The sequence below is a fragment of the Triturus cristatus genome, chromosome 11 (genome assembly GCF_964204655.1).
Source record: "Triturus cristatus chromosome 11, aTriCri1.1, whole genome shotgun sequence".
In the NCBI taxonomy this organism is placed as follows: domain Eukaryota; kingdom Metazoa; phylum Chordata; class Amphibia; order Caudata; family Salamandridae; genus Triturus; species Triturus cristatus.
In genome coordinates this window covers 767,856,208-767,881,871 of record NC_140594.1, presented here as the reverse complement: position 1 = coordinate 767,881,871, position 25,664 = coordinate 767,856,208, and positions in this window count along the sequence as shown.

Genomic DNA, 25,664 nt, shown 5'->3' with positions numbered 1-25,664 from the left:
AGGAACGGATCTGGAAAGGGGAGTATGTGGAGATACTCAAGCTCCTGCACAGGGAGGTCAGGGCGAAAGAGGGTTCGAAGGAAGAGGAATTTGAGCTCGCAAAAAGGCCTAAGGTGCCGCTCACAATAGAAAACTGGACAGCGGCTTTTCTGATATATGCCAGCGTGTATTGCGAGAAGTTTCCGGAGAGGTCAGTGGCCATGTTTAAATACATGGACGTCATTAGGAAGGCACAGATTACGGGGGGTGGATATGCCTGGGCTCAGTATGATGAGGAATTCCGGGCGCGCATGGCGTGGGATGCGGAGGCAAAATGGGGAGAGCTAGATACGGATTTATGGCAGCATACCATGGGCCTGGCGGGGTCGGGGAAAACTATATTTACAGCCAGCGGGCTGCCGCTTGTGTACCAGCCCTTTCGAGGGGGTCCCACCCGCGGGGGGGTGGGGGGAGCCGGCAGAGGGACGACAGGAGACAAAGGGTCCTGCTGGGACTTTAACAAAGGCCTATGCACGAGAGAGTATTGTAAGTTTCGGCACGAATGCTCGGGCTGCGGCAAGCGACATCCGCTGGTCAAGTGTTGGGGGACGCAAGGTCCGGGCCAGAGCGGGCAGCATTGGCAGTCGGGAGCCCCTAAGGCTGGAGCCCAGCAGCAGTCACAGCAGGGAGGGGGGGGGCGAGAGGGGCTGGGGCAAAGGGCTCATACTCCGGTTAGGGTAGAGCAGCTGGTGGGGGCGTTGGGGGCCTATCCGGACAGGGCGGCGGCGGAAACACTGAGATTGGGGTTTCAAGAGGGGTTCAGATTGGGGTACGAGGGGCCGAGGGTCCGGAGATGGGCAGACAATTTGCGATCAGCGAGGGAGCATCCACAAGTGGTACAGGAAAACTAGACAAGGAGGTACGGGAAGGCCGCATGGCGGGACCATTTTGCGAGTGGCCTTTGCCTAATCTGATTGTGTCACCCATTGGTGTGGTACCTAAAAAGGAGGTGGGCCAGTTTCGCCTCATTCAGCATTTGTCATGGCCAGAAGGTGGGTCGGTCAATGATTATATTGCGGATAGCGCGGCCACTGTGTCCTATTCATCGGTTGACGTGGCCATGGCACTGGTGGTGTCCGCGGGCGCAAAGGCACAGATGGCAAAGTGCGACATCAAGTCAGCTTTCCGGTTGCTGCCAGTGCATCCAGATGACTGGGATCTGTTAGGCATACAATTCGGCGGTCACTGGTATGTGGACAAGGCGTTGCCGATGGGCTGCTCCATGTCCTGCGCACTTTTCGATTGTTTCAGCACGTTCCTACAATGGTTGTTTACGGAACGAACGGGTCACCAAGGTGTGACACATTACTTGGATGACTTCTTCTTTGTCGGCACCTCAGACTCCGCGGACTGCCAGCAGGGTCTGGACAGCTTCCATGAGATCATGGGGGACATGGGCGTGCCGCTGGCCCCGGAAAAAACGCAGGGCCCCAGTACGGCACTGGCCTTCCTTGGTATTGAATTGGATTCGGTCCGCATGGAGGCGCGCCTCCCGGAGGAAAAGAAACAAAACATGTTGAGTTTGCTGACCGGGGTGTTGGCACGACAGAAGGTGACGGTCAGGGACATACAGGTGTTGCTGGGACATCTCAATTTTGCTTGTAGGGTGGTCAGAGTAGGGCGGACTTTCTGTAGGCGACTGGGGCGCGCACTGGAGGGGCAGAGGCCTCCGCACCATCACGTGAGGTTGTCAGCAGGGGTGAGAGAGGACTTGCGCATGTGGCAGTTTTTCCTGCACCAGTTCAATGGGGTGCCTTTGATGAGGGAGGTGGACATGGTATGGGACGTACAGATTTTTTCGGATGCAGCGGGGAGCAAGGGATTTGGTCTGTATTGGCAGGGAAGATGGTGTGCGGAGCCCTGGCCCGCGGACTGGTTAGAGGGAGGCAGGAGCATCGCGTTTTTGGAATTCTTTCCCTTAGTGGTGGCAGTCACACTGTGGGGGGTTTTGCTGGCCCACAAAAAAGTCACGTTGAGGATCGACAACATGGCAGTGGTCCAGGTGGTGAACAGGCAGTCGGCGCGGGATGCGCAGGTGCTTAAGCTGTTGCGGGTTTTTGTGCTGGGATGTTTGAGGCATGATATTGCGTTTCGCGCGGTGCATGTGCCAGGAGTGGACAATGACATTGCGGATGCCTTGTCTCGTTCACAGTGGGGGAGATTCCGTGGGCTCGCCAAGGACGCGGACGTGAACCCGACCAGGATGCCGAACCAACTCTGGGAAGTAGGCAATACCGGATGCTACAATTGGTTCTAGGTTCATTGGCGCGGTCAACGAAAATAGCATACAGGGCGGCATGGGAGGAGTTTGTTCGCGCAGGGGCGAGATGGCGGGCCTCCGAGGCGGAGAGACGGGAAGACGTGGTGCAATTTATTCTGGATTTGGTGGAGAGGGGTTTGACAAGGGTGACTATAGTGGGCAAGTTGGCGGGGGTTGCGTTCATCGGCAAACTGTTGTGGGGTTATGCGCCATCCGCGGGGGAGCTGGGGGCGCGGATTTTGGAAGGCTGGGCGCGGGAATGTGGGAGAGTGGCCAGGGTGCGGAGGCCTCTGTCCTGGGAGCTCTTAGGTAGGGTGATGGGGGTTCTGCCAGCGGTGTGCTGGGACAGTGGGGAGGCCTTGCTGTTCGCCACGCTCATGTCTTGGATGTTTTTTGGGGCGTTTCGGGTGTCAGAGCTGCTGGGGGCGAAAGGGGAACGGGGTTTGACCTGGGAGGAGGTATCATTTGGGGAACGGGTAGTGAGCATTTGGCTGCGAAAGGCAAAGACAGACCAGAAGAGTCGGGGGAAGTGGGTTACGTTGAGGAAAGGGCGATCCCCGAGGGTTTGTCCGTTCCGCTGGGGTATGCGGTGGAGAGAGTGCGCTGGGGGCCTGGGGGGACTGGTCTTCTCCCATCAGCAGGGGCGAGGCGTTAAAGCTTCACAATTGCTGGCAGTACTGAGGAAGGCACTTAGGACTCTGGGGGTCGAAGAAAAGGGTTTTGGCACGCACTCGTTTCGCATTGGGGCAGCGTCGGAGGCGCATGCGAGGGGTTGGGACAGGGAAGAAATCATGAAGTTGGGAAGGTGGTCTTCGAATTGCTACCAGCGTTATGTGCGCAGCGAGACGGGGGGGGGGGCGGGGGGCGACACAATAAAAAAAAAAAAAAAAAAAAAAAAAAAAAAACTGGCAAAAGAGGGACTTTACACAGTACAGCGGAGCTTTTCAGAGGTTGTGGATAGGTTTTCATTCTTGTTTTTCTTTTCAGGTTTGGTTATGGGACCCCTGGCCCGAGAAATGTCTATCTGGATTGTGGGGCACTCGTTCGTGAGGAGGGCCCAATTGCAGGCGCAGGAGAGCTATTTTGGGGAACAGTTGGGTTTCAACAAAGATGTGTTCTCTGTGGGGTGGAGGGGTAGGGGGGGGATGCGTTGGAAGGAACTGGTGCCGGTGTTGAACGGGATCTTAAGGGCAGGTCGGTGCCCAGATGTATTGGTTCTTCATTTGGGGGAGAACGACATGGTAAGGGAGACAGGTTTGGCACTAATGCGGGCGATGAAGAAGGACCTGGCTTTGATTAAAGAGAGATGGGCGGGTTGTTCAATTGTGTGGACGGAGTTTGTCCCCCGGAGGAGTTGGAGGGGGGCGGTGAACCCAGGTGCGGTAGATAAGGCGCGGCGAAAACTTAATACGGAGATGGTGAGGTTTTGTCGGCATTTGGGGATTGACCGCGTGGCACACGGGGACATTCGATACGATGCGCGGGAGATGTTCAGGGATGACGGGGTGCACTTGTCCAGGATGGGAATGGATCTGTATCTTTTGGAATTGAGAGAAGTGTTGGCGCGTCTGTTGGGAGTTTATAGGCGTTAGGTCATGCGGGGTCGCGGCGCGTGGGGGGGGCAGAAAAAGGGGAGGAAGAGGCGCAGTCGCCGACACTTCCCCCCTTTTCCTGGGTGGCGGGGTGGTTGACAGTTGGCCGGGATTGGCTAGAGTTTGTTGTTAGAGGTTTGGTAATGTGGGTCCAGGGACAGGTAAAGGGTAGACAGGTTGGATAAGTTTAGATTAGAGGTTGGTTAGTTACAGTTGCACTAAAGGCAGGTAGGGGTTACGGTCAGGGGAGTTTGGGAGTTGGGAAAGGTTACATGGTGTAGGATTGGGTTATATGTTGGTTATGGAAGGTTATGTTGTATTTTGGGGGGATGGGGGAAATGATGTGGGGATCGTAGGGGTGGGGGGAAAACACAAGGGGTCAGGAGGTTATTGTATAGCGAGGCGTTAGTTTTGTAAGGCAGTGGCCAAGGAGTTAAATTGTGATATGCACCTGTTTCAATAAAGCGGCCTTTTTCACACACAATAAAGGAGTTTGGTGTCGGCTTGCCCCCCTCTCCCCCCTTAATCTCCCAATGGGAGCCTGGGGGGCAGCCGAGCACCGCGAGGTCTGCCGCCCGGGCAGGTTGGGAGGGGGGAGAGGGGGGCGTGGCCGAACGGCCATTTTGTAAATAATTGGGCTACATTTGAGGGATAGCCCAAATGTAGCCCAAATCCAGAGGTAGTAGCCCAAGGGTTATATAAGCAAAACGCGCAATATCCCAGCCACCATTTTAGGCTTGGTGACCTGGTGGCTGGGCGCGCTAGCTTAAAGTTTTCTCCCACCCACCCTCCCTATGGTTAGGGGGTTTAGGGGGTCTGTTTTAGGGGTTTGGGTCTGCACTTTTGCGGGTTTTGGGGGCAGCATTTGTTGGAACAGGTACATAGGGGCTGTTGGATGTATTGTCGCTTGGAGCAGGTGCAAGCGGGGTGGTTGACAGTTGGCCGGGATTGGCTAGAGTTTGTTGTTAGAGGTTTGGTAATGTGGGTCCAGGGACAGGTAAAGGGTAGACAGGTTGGATAAGTTTAGATTAGAGGTTGGTTAGTTACAGTTGCACTAAAGGCAGGTAGGGGTTACGGTCAGGGGAGTTTGGGAGTTGGGAAAGGTTACATGGTATAGGATTGGGTTATATGTTGGTTATGGAAGGTTATGTTGTATTTTGGGGGGATGGGGGAAATGATGTGGGGATCGTAGGGGTGGGGGGAAAACACAAGGGGTCAGGAGGTTATTGTATAGCGAGGCGTTAGTTTTGTAAGGCAGTGGCCAAGGAGTTAAATTGTGATATGCACCTGTTTCAATAAAGCGGCCTTTTTCACACACAATAAAGGAGTTTGGTGTCGGCTTGCCCCCCTCTCCCCCCTTAATCTCCCAAGAAACACCTTCCTGCTTAAAACAATCTTTAGAGCAGGTTTTCGCTTTCTAAGTGTGCTGTAAAATGCAGCACACTTAGAAAGAGGAAAAATTAGAAAAACAAAGATATTTCTCCTCGTTGCATCTCTATCGCGAAGGCGTACACTTTTGACGCATTCCCAGGTTTACTTGTCTTGGTAAATCTGTGAATGTGCCAATTATATGGGTGGGTGCGTGAGAATTCCCACTGTCTAATGTACGTGGGCATGACCAGCAGAAAGATAAAAGTGCGTATAAGTGAGCATAGGAACACGATAAGGCGGGCAGTTATGGCAACCAAACTTACGGCCCACTATCTATCTGGAGAAAGGACATAACGACACTGACATCAGGTGAATTGTGGTCGAGAAAGTGAAGGGCACAGGTAACCACACCAACAGGCTTCTAGAATGTGAGCAACAATGGGTTTAAAGTTTGAAGACCCACAAAACTGAACTTAATGATTCCATATCTTGGAACCAATTAAATGGTGTCTAGAACTCATGCCACACACATTTATTTGAGCCCGGACTACCTTGTGCGAGTCCTCAGGTAGTGTCTGCTCTTGGCAATAAAGCTGGCGATGTTTTGAATGGTGCATGTCTCACCATGAAGACAAACCATTTGTCCGCTTCTAAAATTTCAAGGAGTATTAGAAGTAGCATCTCCACTTACAGGGTTTTTTCTTACTATTTAACCCCTTGTAATAATACTTTTACTTTTCCTCGCCCATACCTTATCTCGGTTTCTGTTTTAATGGTGGGCCCACATGTCCCAAGTGGCCAGCGTGATGCACCAAATCGGCACCACGTGACCACTCCCTGGATCCGGAACACACCCAGGGGGCGTGCCGATAGCGGACTCTCACGTGGCTTTCAGTCCATTTAAACCTGTGTCCCCGGCTATTCTAAGCACAAGCCTGGGGACCCAGACCTATTAGGCGATTCTGCGGGGCAGGACCCTTGATGCAGCAATTAAAAGGAATATTAATTACACTGCTACAGGTACGTGTTGCATCAGCTGCTCATTCCGTTTTTCGATCAGCAATAATTTCGCCATGTTTTATGTTTTCTTCTCTTCCTGTTGGGCATTACTTCTACCATTTTGGCTTCCATTTTACCACTACCTACGCAGTGTGTGACTAAAGGGTTACCCCTATGTTTTCCTAAGGTCCCCAGTGAAGCATTTTTCTCCCAAAGAGGGGTAAGGGAGAATACTATGTATGGATGTAATGAATGAATGTTTCACCACGGCGACTGATAGCAGCTTATTGCTGTTTGATGTGAGTGACTAGGGCATATTTCACTGAGACTGAGCACGTACAAGTATGTGGATAGCGACAGAATGCGAGTCATGTCACCACCACACTATAGTTGCCACCTAGTCGGATGTGGTAATGTTAAACTGTACTATGTTCACATACCAAATAGGTGTGTTGATTGACGTGTACCGCACACTCTCCTGGTTTGATAACACAGGTGTGTTGGCATGCACATCACACTTGGGAAGTAAAATGTTGTTTACATAATGATACACTATGATTTGTTTGTTGTGTCTTCCTCTTTCTTGTATTTTCAGATGGAGATATGAATGGCAATCCGAGAATAATCTGTTTACTTATGCCTAAGGAGTAGCTATCTGCCCTTACATAAAAGCAGGATAGGGCCCCCCCATCCTCTGCTTCATCCAGGGAGGACGTGTTTCTCTGCCCTGAAGAAAGTCCAGGACCCTCGTGGCCTACAGAGGACTGAAACATGTTGGCATTAGGGTCATAGGACCATAACACTCCCACTGACCCTTTTATTCCTTTTTAATATCCCTGACAGATCCAAGAATAAAGGGATACTGGGATCTGTCTGCGGGTTTTTAATCTTCAACCCCCCCCCCAGGCCATATCTCACTAAGAGCTCCCTGGAACACGGTTGAGCCCACCCTGACTTCTAGGCATCAGGGTGACCCGATGATGAAGCATGACACCACTAGGGTGTGTGAGGGTAATTAAACACAAAAGGAATCATTCCTTCCCACTCCCGAGTGGGTACTGACTTCACATATTAGCTTCCCTATCTTATCTTACTAAGATTCATCTTAGTTAAATTGTGGACTTTGTTCACTTTCTCGTGGAGTATTTTTTGTGGTTTAGTGTTCATATACGGGAGGACGTACTCCTACAAGAGAATCCCTCTCAGCCCCTACGGCACAGGGGATGTTCCTTTCCCTGTTAGCCATAGTTTTTGTCATCCCAAGAGTAGGAGAGCCAGAAGTGTTTGTCAAGGCCACAGGTAAGGAATTGAGAGAGATTGGCAACAAACCTGTCTATAATGTAAAGAAATAAAATAACAAACTGGTGCACTGAGAATCAGTAAAAGAATAAGAAAATGTCCATGGACAATGTAAATTACTAAATGCGAGTATATGTTAACCCTATATTGAAACTTTTTGGTTGAAGAGAGAATTCATTGAGTCTTATGTTCTTGTAAATATATGTATATACAAAAGTTATAATATTGAAACTGAAAGAACAGAAAATATGTCACTAGATGCATGCCAAGGGGGGCGGGTGTGTAATGTTGTGATTTATAAGTAATAGAAAGTTGAGAAAGAAAGTTACATGGGCTGGAAAGGGGGAGAGGGGACATAGTTCTGAAGAGGTCGGTTGGCATTTTCCAGCTGGTACCTCTCCTGCTACCACATATATATTTAATTAAATAATCTTGAGATGCCACATGTCTGCTTCATTACACTAATCATTCTAGCGACAGGTAGAGAGACTACTGCCCAATTCTAGGCTATAATACTCTTGTGCTATAGCAGATAGGGTATGCACATGCTTATTTGTATGCTTGTGATGAAATATCTTGTCTGCCAAATTCTAAAAGAGGCCACATCTTAGCATTGGAAATCCTACACAATCCAGCCTAATCAGGACTAATTTGTAAAATATATGGTGTACATTATGGTAAAAGTTGGATTTGGCCTTGTTAGTTTGTGTGTGCCTGTCTGTGTGTGTGTGTAGGAGTGCCTATGTGAGTTTGTCTGTTTTTAATTAGTTGTGGCATCTAGGAAAAGCTGATCCTTCCTAGGTTACAAGTATCAGTGCTATTTATTGCACCTGATAAATAACAATACCACGGAGTACATTATTAATCGGGTGCAATAAATAGCACCTATAATGAGATTCTGGGGAATAACATGATCTTAAGTGTTTAACGCACCAAAATCTGCATGATATGGTAAATACTGTATGGTGGGTCAAATCTGCCAAATTGTAACAAAAGTTGAGGTATTTAACGTTCGATAATTATCAGAAGTGTTGAATAAAACTCAACTCGTAATTCCGACCCCTGCAGGGTTCGGAAATTAATGACCCACATGTAATCAGGCCCTACGTGTCATTGGTTAGAAGTAAGCTAATGCTGGCTTGCACATGTTCTTAACCTAGTAGAGCAAGTGCTTATTGCTGTTGTAAAAGGGTTTCTTCTCTGGGACATTTGCATATCTAGGCACACTCCAGAGTACAGATGGACCATCGCAGTGGTTACAACATGCGGGTAGCATTTTGTAAAAGGGATAGATCATAAGAGGACTTTGCCCTTATGTGCATGAGGCATTTCCAGAAAGGACACCGGCTGTACATAGAAGACATGGGATTCTTGGTTGAGAAACTTTTATGTTCTTATTCAGTCATTTTGTTTTTGGAGCTACAAAAGATCAGCAGCCATGCCTTTCTATATTTATTTTTTACAAAATTGCAATATGCCCCCAAAAAAAGAGCAAACAGATCAAATAAAGGGGCAGCCTAACATCCAAGATAAATCGGCCCTGGCACTGAGGGGCAATTATTTTCAAGTGGATGTGCCCTTCATATAAATACACATTATGTCACTCTCAGTGGAAGACAGCAAGTAGAGAAAATAGGCTTGCGCATTGACCCATGCTGTGGTGAGCAAAAGAAAAACACAAATGGCTCCTGAGCAGACCAATCAATGAAGGAGGCTGAACGACACTCCCTGTATGAACGTGCCTGAATGTGTAATGTAAATACGGTGCTCATGTAAAGCGCTCCAATACCCTCGGGTCGAGTTTGCGCTATATAAATATGCAACAAAGTATATATGTGCATCGTAGTTGCTGGCAATGATTCACCATATTTGCTCCGTCCAAGGTGCAGAATGGCTGGCTGGCAGTAACAGGGCCAGAGATAGGGAAAGATGAGCAAGCTGTCACCCACAGTTTAGATAAGAGGACTGCAGGTGGCATTTGTGCTGCACGTGAGCAACCTAGTGTGAACAGCAGTGCAGCACATAGGTCAGAAACACTAGTCAACTTTCCAAGCAATTCTTGTTGAGAAAAACAACAGTTTGGTAATCTCTTTGGTACGGTAATCCCTCCCATGGTTGATCATCCTTTCCATTGTGTGGGGTCATACAGGGCCCCAATGGAGCTCTTGCTGGTGAGCAGAAAGAAATCAGAAAGCTTTTACATTCTCTTATGATGTGCTCAGTATGTAGTAAAGATTTGCATTACATTATGCTCAGAGGCACACACTAGGTAGGAGCAGCAAGTGGTCACTTAGATTCATTGGTGAAGGACGTACAGTGGGAGTCATTTTTACTAAAGTTCTGAGGAGGTTCAGTGCCCCCCAGGCTCACTTGAGTCTTCTTGATCTTCTTGATCTACTGGATAAGAAACTGTATAAGAAACTCCCCAGGCTAACAGGGGGGTAGTTCAGCAGGACTCTCTTCCTTAATGCATACAGAGACATTGCATTCTCTTGCCGGCGTAAGCCTTCATACTTTCCTCTGCATAGTCACCGACAGTTTTGACAGGAAGTCCACAGGAAATGTGGGCTTTTTCTATCCAATGAGGACTCTTTCAAGCGTAGGAGTTCCATTGCTCTGAATCAATTATTCTCGATTACTCTTTTGATGGCAGGAACAAGGGGACAGTAGGAGCTAATATGGATAGAGGGCCCTGTCCTCTTTCCATGGCTATAGTCCTTTTTGACAGATCCTTGATCTGGTCTCCTTCCAGACCAGGGGCTCTCAAAGTTGTCCAGTAACATCCATTGACTATGGTAAGCATTGAAGTTCCATCAGTCATAGACAGTGATCAGAGCCCCATCAGGGCAATTGGATGCACAGGCAGGGGCTGACTCCAGGATCCATCTCAGGGCGGGGTGAAAAACAAGATTAGTTGGTTGAACTCGGTTCTCTGCGATCATGTGGAAACCATGACAAGTGAGGTAGAAGTGAAAGTGAGTGGAACCAGAAAGCTAAGAGCATGCCTTTGTGCCCAGCCCTCGCTGTAAGTAAACTTTGAGATGACAAACTTCAATACCACTGCAAGTTCACTGTCACCTGGATGTGTCAGAGCAGATTCTAGGCAGAATAATTCAGAAAAGTGGTGAGTTTAACGTCGCTGTAACATTTTAACTCCGATCTCTGTTTCTTTAGCAGCAGGCTTGGGCAGCCCAGCCCTGAGACTGTTATAATTCCTTGACTGCTAATTTGCAGTGTAAACATGAAAACACAACTCCTATTTGGAAAGCTTATTCGCTATAATTAGCAGGATTTTCAGAAGCCATTTGTTGTGCCGCCATTGTTGGGGATTTAATTGCTTTCCGTGCTACATTGTTTAGACAATTTACTTTGTGGCAATGGCATCATGGAGCATCCAGCGTTAAAGCGGGATCCTAGCATGCCACAGGCAACTCAATTATTTAAACAACTGCAGCACAAAGGGCGCCTCAAGGAACCAACGCGTGCAAGTGAATCGCTGTGCGTATGTTTTAAGTGGATTAAGGGAATCATACACATTTTAAAGAAATATGTTACCAGCTCTGCAACAGCATATCACAATTGTCTATAATTAGCTCACGTTTACCTTCAATGCTGTGAGCATAGAGAAAGCTAACTAAGCTGCTTCACCCGCTGGGAATGCCGTAAGGGGGCCTGCACCTGCTCATGCTGTGTGTGGAGGAAGCTTACTTCCTGCTGTTCTTCCTGTGTGGGGAGGTAGCTTGCCATATATATTGCAACTAATGTTGCCAATTGCAGACCTTCCAATTTAAACAAAAATGTCAGTGTGTGAGGAAGGAGTGGGGACTGGGAGAGGCGGGGCCTCGTCCCGAGAAGTACCTAAGAGGGACTTTGCCCCCCACCGTCAAACCCCTTTCCCAAAAGAAAAAGCTTACTGACGCTGGTGCCGATGTCCTAGGATGTTTCCACTCCCCTTAATGGACGTCAGCATTTCAAAGCCTCCGAAAATGGTCTCAGTCGTTTCAGTTCATTTTCCCTGCCACTGTGTGATATTGAGTGTTTGATTGGTTCTGATGCTCCGTCCATCACCACCCCCTTCTGTACCGCTTTGATATTGGCTCCTCGCCATGTGACCGTGTGTAGGGAGACGATATTGTGTTGCACACTGTGGCATTGTGTGAATTAGCAGGTCTACAATTGGTGCCTTTTGAACTTTGTTAAGGAACCATGCATAACAGCTGGTCATGCTGTTTCAATGGGGGAAGCAGTGCTTTATTTGTAAAAGTAAAACGTGTCAGGGCCCAAGGCCATTTTCGGGATGCCACCATGAATGCCACCACCCACTGCCCAAACTTGAGCTGACTGATGCCTGTGTCATTTTTAACCACAAACCACTCCACTCATTCAAGTGTTACATTTTCTATTATTAGAGGTCAATGTATGCTATATTGTTGAAGTTAACCTGCTGATTTTAGTTACTTTTTTTTAATTATGAGGAATTGTTAAATGTTCTGTTCCAAAATAGAAAGTCAGCACCACTACGTGGTATACTGTCATAAGAAAGGGCAGATGTCTAGAAATAAGTGCTAGTACAGAGTACTGGCAAACACTGGCACAAATTAAGCACTTAAGCTTCCCCCATTAGTGCTTACACAGCATTGTGGATGAACTGAGAGACAGCAGCACTCAGTGCATACACAGCACTGGAGCAAGTACAAACTGAGAGATCACAGCACTGAGTCCAACAACAGAGACCACAGCATTGACTGCAGGAACAGAGCCAAGGGCACAGGCATAGGAAAATAACTGAGTGACCATATTGTTGCGTACAGGAAAAGATCTGTGAGACTGCAGAACTGCGTGTGAGAACAGATCGAAGAATTTGGTCTCCATCAGTGTGAATATTCAAGATGTGTTGGCTGGTTAATAATATATTTCACCAAATTAATTAAATTAATACTATTTATGGGTATTGCAGCATCAAATATTTGCTTCTATTACTCCTTATAACTATCCAAAAAAGACAGTAGTTTTAAGCAATATTCGTGCACATCAAATTGGACAATCTACTTTATTGTTTATTTAAATTAAATAAATGTTTATTCTTCAAAAGTTTTTTTAGATGTTCAAGAAAATTATATTTTTTCTGATTCTAACTCAGGATGACATAATCCATCATTCAACATACATTTTTGTGAACTTATCATTGCTCAGTAAATGTTCAGTGGATTCAGGAGCATTCACTCTGGTCAACCTATTATCCTCAGTTAAGCAAACTGACCTTTAAAACAAGAAACGAATTCTTTAGCAAAATTCAAATTGTCATTTCAATGAATATATGAATCATTGATTCTACCTTAAAAGTTTATGATCATTATTAGAAGATACTGGACACCAAACAGACTGCACAAGCTTAACCTTATAGAGTTCCCCCTATGCTGGAACAGACAGGTGACCTCGCACCCCTGCTATTCCACTGCCCCCTGCTCTAAACATTCTGGGACAAAATCCTTGATTTTATAAGAGACTCCTTTCACATCAATCCAAATGGAGAATTCTCCTACATTCTTCTGGGACCCCCTAGACTCCTTACTACAAAATGACAATGATCATGACCTGTTAGACTTAATGCTGACTCTCTATCTTATGTCACTGGAAGTATTACAAAGGCATTTCATACAAGATATGGCAGGTGTGACTAACCTTTCTTAGAGGCGCACACAACTTAACACTGCAATTCACTCCATGGCGCTCCCTCCACACTCAATAACGGAATGCATTAGACACTTCCACCTTAGTTTTCAAGCCACCATAAACTAAAGGTGAGGTATCAGTTATACTACGCCTACCCCTCAGTGAAGGATATCAGGATAACCAGGTCAGATCCATGTTATAAGAGATCCCCTCTAATGTTGGCTGCTTCATCCTCCTTTTATTTTCCCTACCGATTTGTATTTTACTTATTTGTCCCCTTCCCCTATTCTTATCTTTATAAGAAAGACAATTACAGAACCCCGACAAGCACCTTAAGAAGGGACTACTAAAAATCAAACTAGAAAGTAAATAGTTTTAATGATGACGTGACCTCTAACTGTTGACAACTACAGAGTATGGACATTTGACCTGTGTAACCGCCACGATTTGAATATGTAAACAAGTCCCTGGTTATTTAGAAATGTATTACTATTGCTATGTATCGATCACGTAGATGATACCCATGCCAATGGGGATTGTAATACCTGATGCTGTTTTTTATTTTTGTTGTACTTTCCTTTTCAAAATTTCTTAATAAAAACTATTTGAAAAAAATAATGGAAACAACCACGCCTTTGTGTGATGCAATATTTATACCATTCTCTATCAGAGCTACAGGCTATTGCTGTAGCGCCACAGGGCCCATTTACAATTGATCTTTAATTTACATGTCACCACACCAGTCATTTACTTTGGTCCTCTGATCGATTTTGTACTGTGCTGTGAGGGATCGGATATAGGGGATCCAATCCAGTCATCCAATGAGGACCAGGAATTGGATAACTGACTTACAAACTAGTAATTCAATGAATGTATATGACTCCCAATATTAGACTATACAGATACAGAAAGATTATTGCTCAACCGTATCTCCTGAAGAAATTTAGATGAGCTACGATTATAGAAACAAGTAATTCAGTTACAGCTATACAAAATAGTAACATTAGGACCTGTTGACTAGAAACTTCCCTATTAAAATTTCCATCCCTCACTTAAACTATGGAAATGCACAATCAATCTTTGGAGACCAGGCATAGAGAGATGTAAAAAGAATTTATGAATGGTTATATTTTGTCGAATTTAGGAAGTAAATACATCAATTTTAGGCATTAAAAGTTAAGAATGCAGAATAATCAAAATAATCTCGTTGGGCAATCACTTATCGAGAATGTAGAAGAAAAGTTCAGGAAAGGACATGAATAATATCAGCTCAAAGATTCTCTCCCAAGGGGGAGAAGAAGTCTGGGAATAGTGCACAAAGCGTATGCACCAGCCAAGAGACTCTGCCAGTCTGATAGTTGTCTCTCAGTCCGATAGGAAGCAATCTGCATGGGAAAGGTGCAAAAAGGAATGTGGACATGAATCACAAAAAATGTCTGCAAGGAATTCCGCATCAATCCCCGTAGCCAACATAAGATGTAACTTTTCAAGTTCTGGGGTGGCACCTTTTGGGTTACCTCATCACATCAGACCAGTCAGTCCATTGGTCAGTTTGTATAGGACGTTTGTCATGTGACATAAAGCAGACACATTTTTCAGGAATATAGGCATTTCAAGTAATGTAAATGATCAGATCATCCAGTAAAGGTGGACCTTTAAAAATAGATCCTTTGACAAAGCACATGACCAGGTTCAAAAGGGCAGTTTCCAAGGCAGATGTTCCTGGTGTAGCAATATTTGTACCAAATGACCATTGCAGGCCCATGAGAACTCCTAAAACAGGATACAGTTCCAATACATTTGTGATATTGAGATATTCTCCCATGGATGCAGAGTCAAGCAAGAAGAATGCACTTTTCATTATGAATTATAACATTTAGATATGATTTGCAGTGTAATTATGTTTTTAAAATGTTAGTCCATTGTAAATGACGTGTAACTTTTAACGTACTACTGCATTTCGAAGGTATCAACATGTACTTTTTCTCAAAATATTAAAACTAGAATTCGTTTTAGGCACATCACATTTGTAGACATATGGAGATCATTGTGTGAAAAGTTGCAGCGACACCAGAATTAGCATTTACGTGCAATACCATTTCTTCTTCTCGGTAACATGAGCAAATGTAGTAATAATCATCTCTTCAAATCTTAATGTCATCTAATTTGCATTTAGTTCTGTTAATTCTTCACATATATCATTATCCTTAGAAAATTGTTTTAAAATACTTCCACACATGTGAGTCATCACTGTCACATCTCTAATTCACGTTAAAGAATAGCATGGAATCTTCGTAAATAAACCCCTATGTTATTTAAACAAACATTTCTCTTTCCCATACATCATATCAACTCATTTGGGAGAGGAGTTGGCCTAACGGCTAGGGCGGTCAACCAAGAAACTGGGGAACCGGGTTCGAATATCAGCAATGACGTTGAACATCCTGTGATTCTGGGCAAATCACTTAATCTCCCTGTGCCTAACAAAAATGGATGTGTCCTCTTGTAACGCAACTGGTGCTATGTAAAGCGCACTGATACCCGATACTTTCTGGTCAAGTTCGCACTATATAAAACTCCGGGGAAAAAAAAACCTCATGACTTTCATTTACTGTCCTTGAATTGATGGTGTCCAAATTTCTCATCCAATATCTTTCACTTCTAAAAAAAATGCCCACTCCTGTAAATTTTTTCCCAGTTTTTAAAACTGAGCATCATAATATTTTCAGATGATATCCTATTGTGATGAATTTAACCTTTTCAAGTTAGTACAAATATTTACTATTATGCTCACAAATACTTATGTTCACATTTTGTACCATCTTGCTGATCTGCAGAGTCCACAAGACTTTCGAATGAGCATATTCAAAATGATAAATTGCAAGTAACAACTTATTTCTGATGCATTTTCCCAGCACATTGGTATTGCACTCTGTCCCCTTCCAAACTGATATTTAAACATAAGCAATTTAAATATATATTGCATATTCTGCAATGTTTAAAACCTATTGTTTATTCTAGTGAGGGTGACACTGTTTAGGAAACCTGAGAAGCAGAACAAAACAAAGGAGTAAACTAAGCAGTAATAAACTGTTTGATACCCTTTGATTAATTTGCACCCTCCCTTCAGCCAGTAACTGGTTGGATGCATTCACTAGTTAATGTTAAATGACTTTCTGTACACCAACTACAGTAACATTTAACATTAACCCCTTCCCTGTTCATGACGGAACCACTCCGTCATGAGCCACGGGCGCCGTGTGCTCATGATGGAGTGGTTCCGTCGTGCTGCGGCCGTTGGCGGCCGCTCCGCCCACGCGGCGCTGATTCCCCGCCTGTGCGGGCGATTAGCGCGAGTGGGCGGAGCCGTGACGGAACCACTCCGTCATGAGCACAGCGCGCCCGTGGCTCATGACGGAGTGGTTCCGTCACGAGCATGGCGGCGCCGCGCTGCCCCCAAACCCCCCAAGCTCCGCGGCAAAATTCATGCCGCGGCGAAGGGGTTAAAGTAACATTTGCATTCCTGCCATGTGTTGGAGGCAGTGCACTCCATCACTTCACAGCACCTAAGGTGCAGCAAGAATTCAAGACTGTCACCAAAGCCAACTTCCCAGATGCACTGGGTGAATTTTACTTCATTTCACAATGTTCCCACTTCTAACATGGCACATATGTACACAATTCTCAAACAGACATATGATAAATTTATAGGCTATATGCCATGTCAAATGCTGCTTGACAATCTAGTAGCCAGATACACAGGCAGCACATTTGACATATTTAGGTACAGCACCATCAATCTATGCCTTGATAGTGGTCCCTACGAGGAATGGCTATTACTAGGTATGTATGACACCCATGGCCATGAACGCTCATCCAAAGATGACAGGTCAAAGGTAACGTGTAATCTCTACTCATGCTCCTACTATAGATGACCATGAGGACGCCTTGAGACCATGATTGGTAACATAGGAGAAGAAGCTTAAAGCCCTCCACACAGGAGGACATGTAGATCAGCGGTGATTTGGTATTCTCAGATCCAGATTTTCCTGTCTAGACCTGCAGTGGATAGACTTCTTTGCTGCCCCAAAACCTTCTGTGACGAGAAAACTGTAAGTTGTTCCAAAGTTCTTTACATGTAACACATAGAAGAATGATTTTTTGAGTTTGCAAAAGTTTTATTGGAATAGTAAGAACAAGATGTACCTAATAAACATTTCCATAGATGTAGTCAATAAATGGAATGGGAACAAGGCAATGTTGAGAATGTTATAAAGACCAATAAAACACATGCAATTATACAGTAATCGTTATATAATAAAAATCTACAATATAGCACCTTAATAGTTTAGCATTTTATATTTTTGTATTATAGGACGGGCAGAAGAAAAGGAAGAAAAGGAAGAGGGAAGAATGAAGAAAGAAAGGAAAATCAAAGAGTAATAAAATTATGTAACCTTATATGTAGCTGCTCTTTAATGTGGTTTTGAATAAATAATGCAAATATACTTTGTGACAATACTGACTCAAATAAAAGAACAATTTATAGAGGCTAGAATGCAGTAATTCTGTCGACTCCTCCCAATCCGGATCAGAAAAAAACACAGTACGGAAACCGCCCTCCTCGCCGCAACAGACGACATCCGCACCTTACTGGACAAAGGAGAAACAGCAGCCCTCATTCTCCTCGACCCTCAGTGGCGTTCGACACAGTCTCTCACCACACCCTAATACGCAGATTCCACGACGCAGGGATCCAAGACAAGGCCCTCGACTGGATCCGCTCCTTCCTCTCCGGCAGAACGCAGCGGGTCAGACTCCCCCCTTTCCTCTCGGACCCTACATCTGTCACCTGCGGAGTCCCCCAGGGGCACTCCCTCAGCCCTAGGCTCTTCAATGACTACATGGCTCTGCTCGCCGCCATCGTCAGAACCTATGGACTCAACATTGTGTCATACTCAGACGACATCCAACTCATCCTCTCCCTATCCAGCAAAACCCAACACCGCCAGACACAACCTTCGAGAAGGCATGGAAGCCGTCGCCAAATGGATGAAAAACAGCTGCCTACAACTAAACACAAACAAAACGGAAGTACTCATCATGGGCCCAAACCCCGATGCCTGGAACGACACCTGGTGGCCCCCCGCCCTCGGAAGCCCGCCCACCCCCACAGACCATGCACGCAACCTGGGAATCATCCTAGACCCAGAGCTCAAAATGGACCGCCAGATCAACTCCGTCTCGTCCTCCTGCTTCCGTATCCTCCGCCTTCTATGTAAGACCTTCAAATGGACCTTCACGGTGTGGAAAAGGGTCTCAGGATGCCTGACCCCAACATGGCCACCAATGGTGACTTTTTTTCACCCTTGCTGAACTTTTACTTACACAACCCTCCCAGGGCTATACCTGACCTCAAGAGGACGTCTGGAATTCTTTCGGACCATGGCTCCCCCCCTCCCCCCGCACTATTCTGACAATCCCTGATTACACTTGATCTGTATCCTGACAGCGGAGTCCGAGCATTATATCCGACGCCCGGTGGAGCTGCTCTGTTCAGCTAATGAGGAAATCGGCCTTGGTTCATCCCCTGACCGTCTCCTACCCAGCCGGACCATTGGCACAGTTTCTCCCTTCTCCCTGTCTCGCCCCCCCTCATCGTATTTCTGCCGTTCTGTTTTCCCTTGTCTCCTTTCTATTCATCTTTCTGACTGACGCCCGTTGGAGCTTCCTTGAGAGCTATAGGGGAGACTGGCTTTGGATTACCTCCACGGCCGTCACCTACCCATTCGGTCTTTGGGCTGTCTTTCCCTTTGTCTCTTATTCCGTCTTCCCCCTCATCCCCTCCCTTCTCCCTTCTCCCTTCTCACTCCTCTCCCCCTTCCCTCTCTACCGGTCTCTCCTTCTCTCCCTTTAATGTGTCTCTTATATTTGATGTAACGTGTAATTGATATCATTGTTGTGACATTGCTGACCTTATGTAAAGCGCTCTGATACCTACGGGTCTAGCCAGCACTATATAAAACTGTTTAAATAAAAATAAATAAAAAATAAATAAAATAAATAAATGGATCCCCCTCGAACACAGAAAGACCATCACTCACGCCCTGGCCACCAGCAGGCTCGACTACGGCAACGCACTTTATGCCAGAATAAACAAAAACCTCACCCGCAAGCTACAGAACATCCAAAACGCCACCGCAAGACTGGTCCTCAACCTGACAAGACACTGACACATCACCCAGCACCTGCGCACACTCCACTGGCTCCCCATCGAAGCTAGAGTCACCTTCAAGATGCTAACGCACGCTCACAAGGCCCTCCACGACACTGGACCAGCATACCTGAACTGCTGACTCAAATTCCACGCACCCCAAAGGACCCTACGATCAGCCCAGCATTCCTACGCCATGGTTCCCCGCACCAGAAAGACCAGATCGGGAGGCCGCTCCTCCTCCTTCCACACTGCCAGAGCCTGGAACTACCTTCCGCTCCACCTCAGACAGACAACATCGCTCCCCATCTTCAAATTTAAGAATGGATGCAGTAGAGGGAGAGGGTACTTTGTTTGAATTTGAGAAGAGGAGAGAGTGACATTGTACTGCAATGACTGTTTATCTTGAGTAATAGCTTTCATTACCCACTCTTTTCAATGGAGCTTGCGATTTGACAATTTATAATGTGTTTGTTGTGCCAGATAGGAAAGTTTAGGAATGCCTGCATTGGTGACGATAACCGAGTAAAAATAGGGTATACCAGATAAACTGAATACTTAATAGTTGGAGAGGAAAAAGACCTGGGGGGCATGATAGATGAACCCAGAAATTAAAAGAAAAAGGCAAAACCATTAAATATTCCAATTTGTGCCATACAGTGAAGGAAATATCACTATTTCCATCTAAATGAGGCAAAATTTGTTTTAGGATGGAAGAGGAATGATATTGCCGGAAATTATGAAAATGTACGCCTCCCAGCTCCTTGGGTTTACATAATGAGAACAGAGGAAATATGGGTTTTCCTTCCTTTCCATAAGAATTAACCAAGCAAACTTTCAAGGGATTAAAAGAACTTCTTTCAGTGCTTCATAGGCAGCCTAGATAAAATAAAAATGTATGACAGGTAACATCTTCATTTTGATAGTGTCTAATCTCCCCCATCACGATAAGTATAAAGGTGACCATTTCTCTGACATATTAATGACTCTAATCTGGGCAACAGCCAAATTAATTAGAGTAATGTCAGTGATAGAGGTGGAATGTTTGATCCCTAGACACTTAATGAATTTAGAATTCCACTAAAACCCAGTGTCCACAAACATTTCTTTTAAACAGTACTTATTTAAAGGAAGAACTTCCGACTTGGTAATATTTAGAGCCTCGTTTACAAAAAAATTATGTAGCATGGTGTTGCAAGCCTTTATGTTGCGCCGAGCTACGTCATTTTAAAAGCAAGTGGATGCTTTGTATTCACAACAATACAATTCATTCATGTGCTTACCCCTGCACTGATGCACAATTGGCTGCCATGCGCCAGTACAGGCACCCTTGCGTCATGTTGCAAGGGTGCCTGCATGCGGGGATGTTTGTTTTTGTGCAGTAAGTGCACCTTCCTGCAGAATTAATTCTTTATTTAATTTTCCTTCGTGATCGTCTGCCGAATCCCCCCCTCAACCTGGTCCCAACGCCCCACCGTTCTTACCTACTTGGGCCGCTGCTGCTCCATTATGCAAGGGAGTAAATAGCGCTACTTTGCAGTGCTTTATAAAACATTCCAATGCAGATCATGATTTGTGTTGCAAGTAAATCCCACCCCAACACTTTGCACTGGGTTTGTGTCACTTCTGTTGGAATGATAATAAAACATTTTCTTAATTAGCTACATAAATATTTGAAGTGCAAATATTTTTTTCATTTGAATCAACGTGGGACTTCATTATCCGATCTTGTGTGTGCCGCAAGCACGACTCCGCTGTCATCCATAGATTGTTGTTAACAGTATGGAGAAACCACAGGTCTGACTTCATGCGGAGAGGCGAAAGTCCACAGAAGCAGGTCTAGAAACACAACTGAGAAACCACAGCACTGCCATCAAGAATAGAACTGAGGAACAACAGTGCTGAGGGCCAGCACTATGACTTCAAACTAGCACTGGGTGTTTGTGTGGTGTGGAGTTGTAAATTGAAGGTGGCAGAGAAAATCCAAGTCTGGCATTGTAAGTCAACCTTGTTTACATGCCAGAACTCAGCTGCCTTGCACTTTAACCCCTTCAGTGCCCATGACGAGATGGTCTCGTCATGGGCCGCGGTTGCGCTGTGCCCATGACGAGACCATCTCGTCATGAACCCCGCCCGCTAATGAAACGCCCGGCACAGGGCGTGGAAAGGGCGGGGCACTGAAGAGGTTAATGGTGACTTTCTGTGAGATGCACCATGACTTTCAAAGTGCAGCACTTGCAGCAGGTGTATCTGGTTAAACGTAATGGTTAGCCCTCAAGATGGGGATGAATCAATGTGCAGTCTCTAACCTTCATGACAGAGGGGTCAATGTTGGTATCCAAGGGTTTACATCATGCGATGTTCTAAAAACGGCAACCCTGGGGGCATTGCAAACACCCTCTCCACTCTCTATGCGCCCTTGTCATGAGGTGCACAGGCTAGATGGACAATGGCTTCTTTCTCTGGACGCTGAAACAGTTAACAAGGGTTCCACGTAGGAGACATTGGAAAGACTGGAGTGGTCCCCGACTGACAGTAAATTAAACTAACTCCGTTCATGTCACTGGGCCCTTGAAAGTGTTGCTGGCTGTGAATAGACTCCTGTAAACTTCTGACCCAAATATTTAGTGATGACCTACAAAGAAGCATAATCGTTGACTAAATATTGGCTAAAATATAAATATTTAATATATAAATATAATTTATATAATTTACAATTTATAATATAAAATATAAATATTTAATATATAAATATTTGACTGTTTCTAAGTCGCAGGATAGTCTGCTAATGCAGATCTGACTATAAGCAGCACCCGGAATTTCATTACAGGATTTTTCTTCGACTGCATCAGAGACAGTGGCGGCCCGGGCAGGTAAGAGCGGTGAGTCACGTTGGGGGGATTCCACAGACGACCATGAGGGAAAATTAAATACTTAAAAAAAATTTCCTCATCGTCGTCTGTCGAAAATACCTCCCACCCCACCCGGCCCCACCTCCCCGCTCTTACCTGCACGGACCACAGCTGATCAGTGACCATCAAACCTGACAACACATGCCTGGTTTTTCATCTTAGACTGATCCTTCAACTGACGATTCATCCTCAGACCTACCATTCAGCAATATCATATCAATATATATAACATCAGTCTCTGATTATCACTTCAGCATCCCTGTTAGTTCCAGTAGGTTCCTGTCTCTGCTCTGATAATTGAATCCAATCCCGATATTCATGCCCATGCCACCACAATAGTTCACTTATACCTAGTTCTGATAATATTGAGTTTTAGCACTTTTAATATTGCACTTGATAATTCCCAGCCCTGACAAGGAACCTTAATTCTGACTTTCAGCAACGTTCACTGTTCCAAAACTGGACTCTCTGCCCAGCTTTGCAGACCAAACAGATAATAATCATGAAATGTTGTCACAACTGCTGACTTCCCTAAAAAACCTTGGACCTCATTCTGAGTTCGGCAGATTGATGTGCAGGGTTAGTGGGGGGGGGGGGGGCAGAATTCCAGATTCCGATCGGTATTCCTGCACCAAAACCTGCAGATTGAAGGTTTCTGTCACAGGATGGCAAATAAAAATAGCCACATAGATTATGAAATACTAGTTTTTTTTCCCCCATGTTCTTTTTCATTATTCTAGGAGAAAACTGCCGATATTTTCAGCAAGCTTTGTGTAGATTAAAAGTTGTGGTAAAAGATTTGGGGGTGTGCAGTGGTTAGACTGAGGGTCAGGGCAGTCTGTCTGGGGCAAGCATTGTTTGCTCTGTCAGTAGAGCTGCAGGTAGTCAGGCAAGGGGCTGGGACAGATTCTATTCTGCCCAGCCTCTAGATCCTAAAAAATGGTCCGGTGATTGTTGGCCTGGAAATATGTGTCTGGAATTTGCAGACCCAGAATTTCTGGGTCCAGAGACACTTGGAGTTATCGTTCTGGGTGAAATTCTATCACTCGTATCAGGGGATTTAGCCTCTAATTGCCCCTTTCCATACAGCACACATTTCTTCAGGTCAAAAGAGTGAAGTAGCAAAGAAAAGGCACAGGGCAGTCACCAAGAGATTTTGTCAAGTACATTCTGAAGCAACACCTACAAAACCAGGCTGTCCCTTCCAACTATACACCTGACAGACTTTGAAACTGACAAACAACTTAATGACTGGACAACTCACAGAACCATGGTTAATAATTGTCAAATTGTTACTGCTATTACTATGATCTACTCCACTGTTTCCCAAAAGTCCATCAGATCTAGTTTTCTCTTCCCTTTCTTTGACGGGCCATGAGTGCCAACTAAACCAACCCCATCATGAGGTTATGAATCAGACTGTTGGACAAACGGGAAAAAAATAATTCTTTGTCAGACAGTGGTAACACAGCTGGTCGGGAAATAGAGGAATGCTACCTGTAATTGATTTACCTGTTCATGGATATCGGCTCAACTATTTTAAAAAAAAGATCAAGATTGTTAGCTCTTTTTCTATGCTATTCCCGAGCTAAAAGTGGCCTTGTTCAGCGACATGAGGATAGTGAAATTGATTAATCAGCAATCTGGGCCAGGCTTAAGAGTGAATTGTGTCTATTCCTTTGAGGTTATATTCACAATACTCAATTTCACTGGGCTGGTTTTCAGCCATATAGATGCCTTTCATATCATGGGGGTCGATGTTTTGCTTTGCCCAAGCTTTGACTGAGAAGATACCACTCCATCAGGGCAACATGGGCTACAAACAGCCCCTCCCCCGGCACTGAGAGCTTCTCCAATCAAAGATTTTTTGTAAGGGTATTGAAGAGTGACCTACCCAACATAAATGAAGTAACCCACGAGAACATGCGCATCACTGCATGTAATAATTTTAGAACAATTAAATTCCGAAATCTTGGGATTAAAGAGGCTCCGACTGATCACAAAGACTGAGCATGGATAGCAGCAGCGCTGGCTACTCAACCCGGAGAGTTCACCAGATGGGACTCTGATTGAGTATGGGAGAGCTTGTCCTTTGTGTCCGCAGCCCCTATTTCAACTGGGTTATATAAGGCCCGTGCATTAGATAGGTTCAGGCACGACTATTTGTTTGTTCTATCATGGAAGATTGCGGGCTTGGGCAACAAAATAGAGGATGAGGACTTGCTGAAGTTTATCGAGCAATATAATATATGCTGTTTCCAAGAAACATGGGCTCTTGAGGGAATTAGTGCAAATGTGTTCCTTGACATCAGCCTCCAAGCTACCTGCCTCAGGAAGGTTCGGCCTTAGGGAGAACTTACTGTATAGGTGTCGTGTAAGCTGAAATGCAGGATAGAGAAACAGGGGAAAGCTAAACTGTTGTCTAATGTACAACATGTGAGGCTCTGGTATATGGGCCCCAAACGTGGCGTGGTTGACATATTGAATGTTTACATTCCACCGGGGTTGTCCCCTGAGGTTCAGGCAATGTGGGGGCATTTTGTTTCCTGCATCGATAGCAGCAAGGAGAATTAGGCTATCCGCAAGCTGATGGAGGAGGGTAAAGAGGGTAAGTATATGCTATTGATTACACAACCTTCCTATACTGTCATTAATAATGAGGTCCTAATGGAAGACAATAGTTTTGGTATCCCTGAAACAGCTATGAGCAATTTTAAATCCACCAAGAAGGGAGATGCCTTCTCTGAGCTCCTGATAAACTACCAGCTACGTTTTATTGATGGCCGTACTCCCACAGATAGTACTGCTATGGCACCTTTTAATTGTGGGAGAGGTCTGACATTAATAGATTATATCCTATTCAATATAGAGTGATGAAAATGTGTGCATAATATCATCAGGATAACGGAGAGTGACCATGACCCTGTGGTACTCTACTTGAAATTGTGCTTGAGGTGGGGCGTCAGTGCAAATAATCTAATAGGGAGGAGTTATGGGCATGTGATTTCCCCAACTCATAGCAGAAGGAGAATAAGGTGGAGTAGTTAGAAATATTTCCACAAACTCCCACTGCTAGAATGTATAATGGCAAAGTATGGACCCGGAATTTTAAACTCCACATTTGATGAGATTGGCATAATTTTAACAGCCTATAACAAGATGTAAATCAGCGGAAGGTCTTGTGGTCTAAGCACATTGATCCTAAAACCGCTTGGTTGGATGGAGAGAGCTGAGTGCAGGGGTTAATTGGTTTGATGAGGAATGCCTTAGAATGAAGGGAGCTGTTTTATCTGCCCTAGTACAAT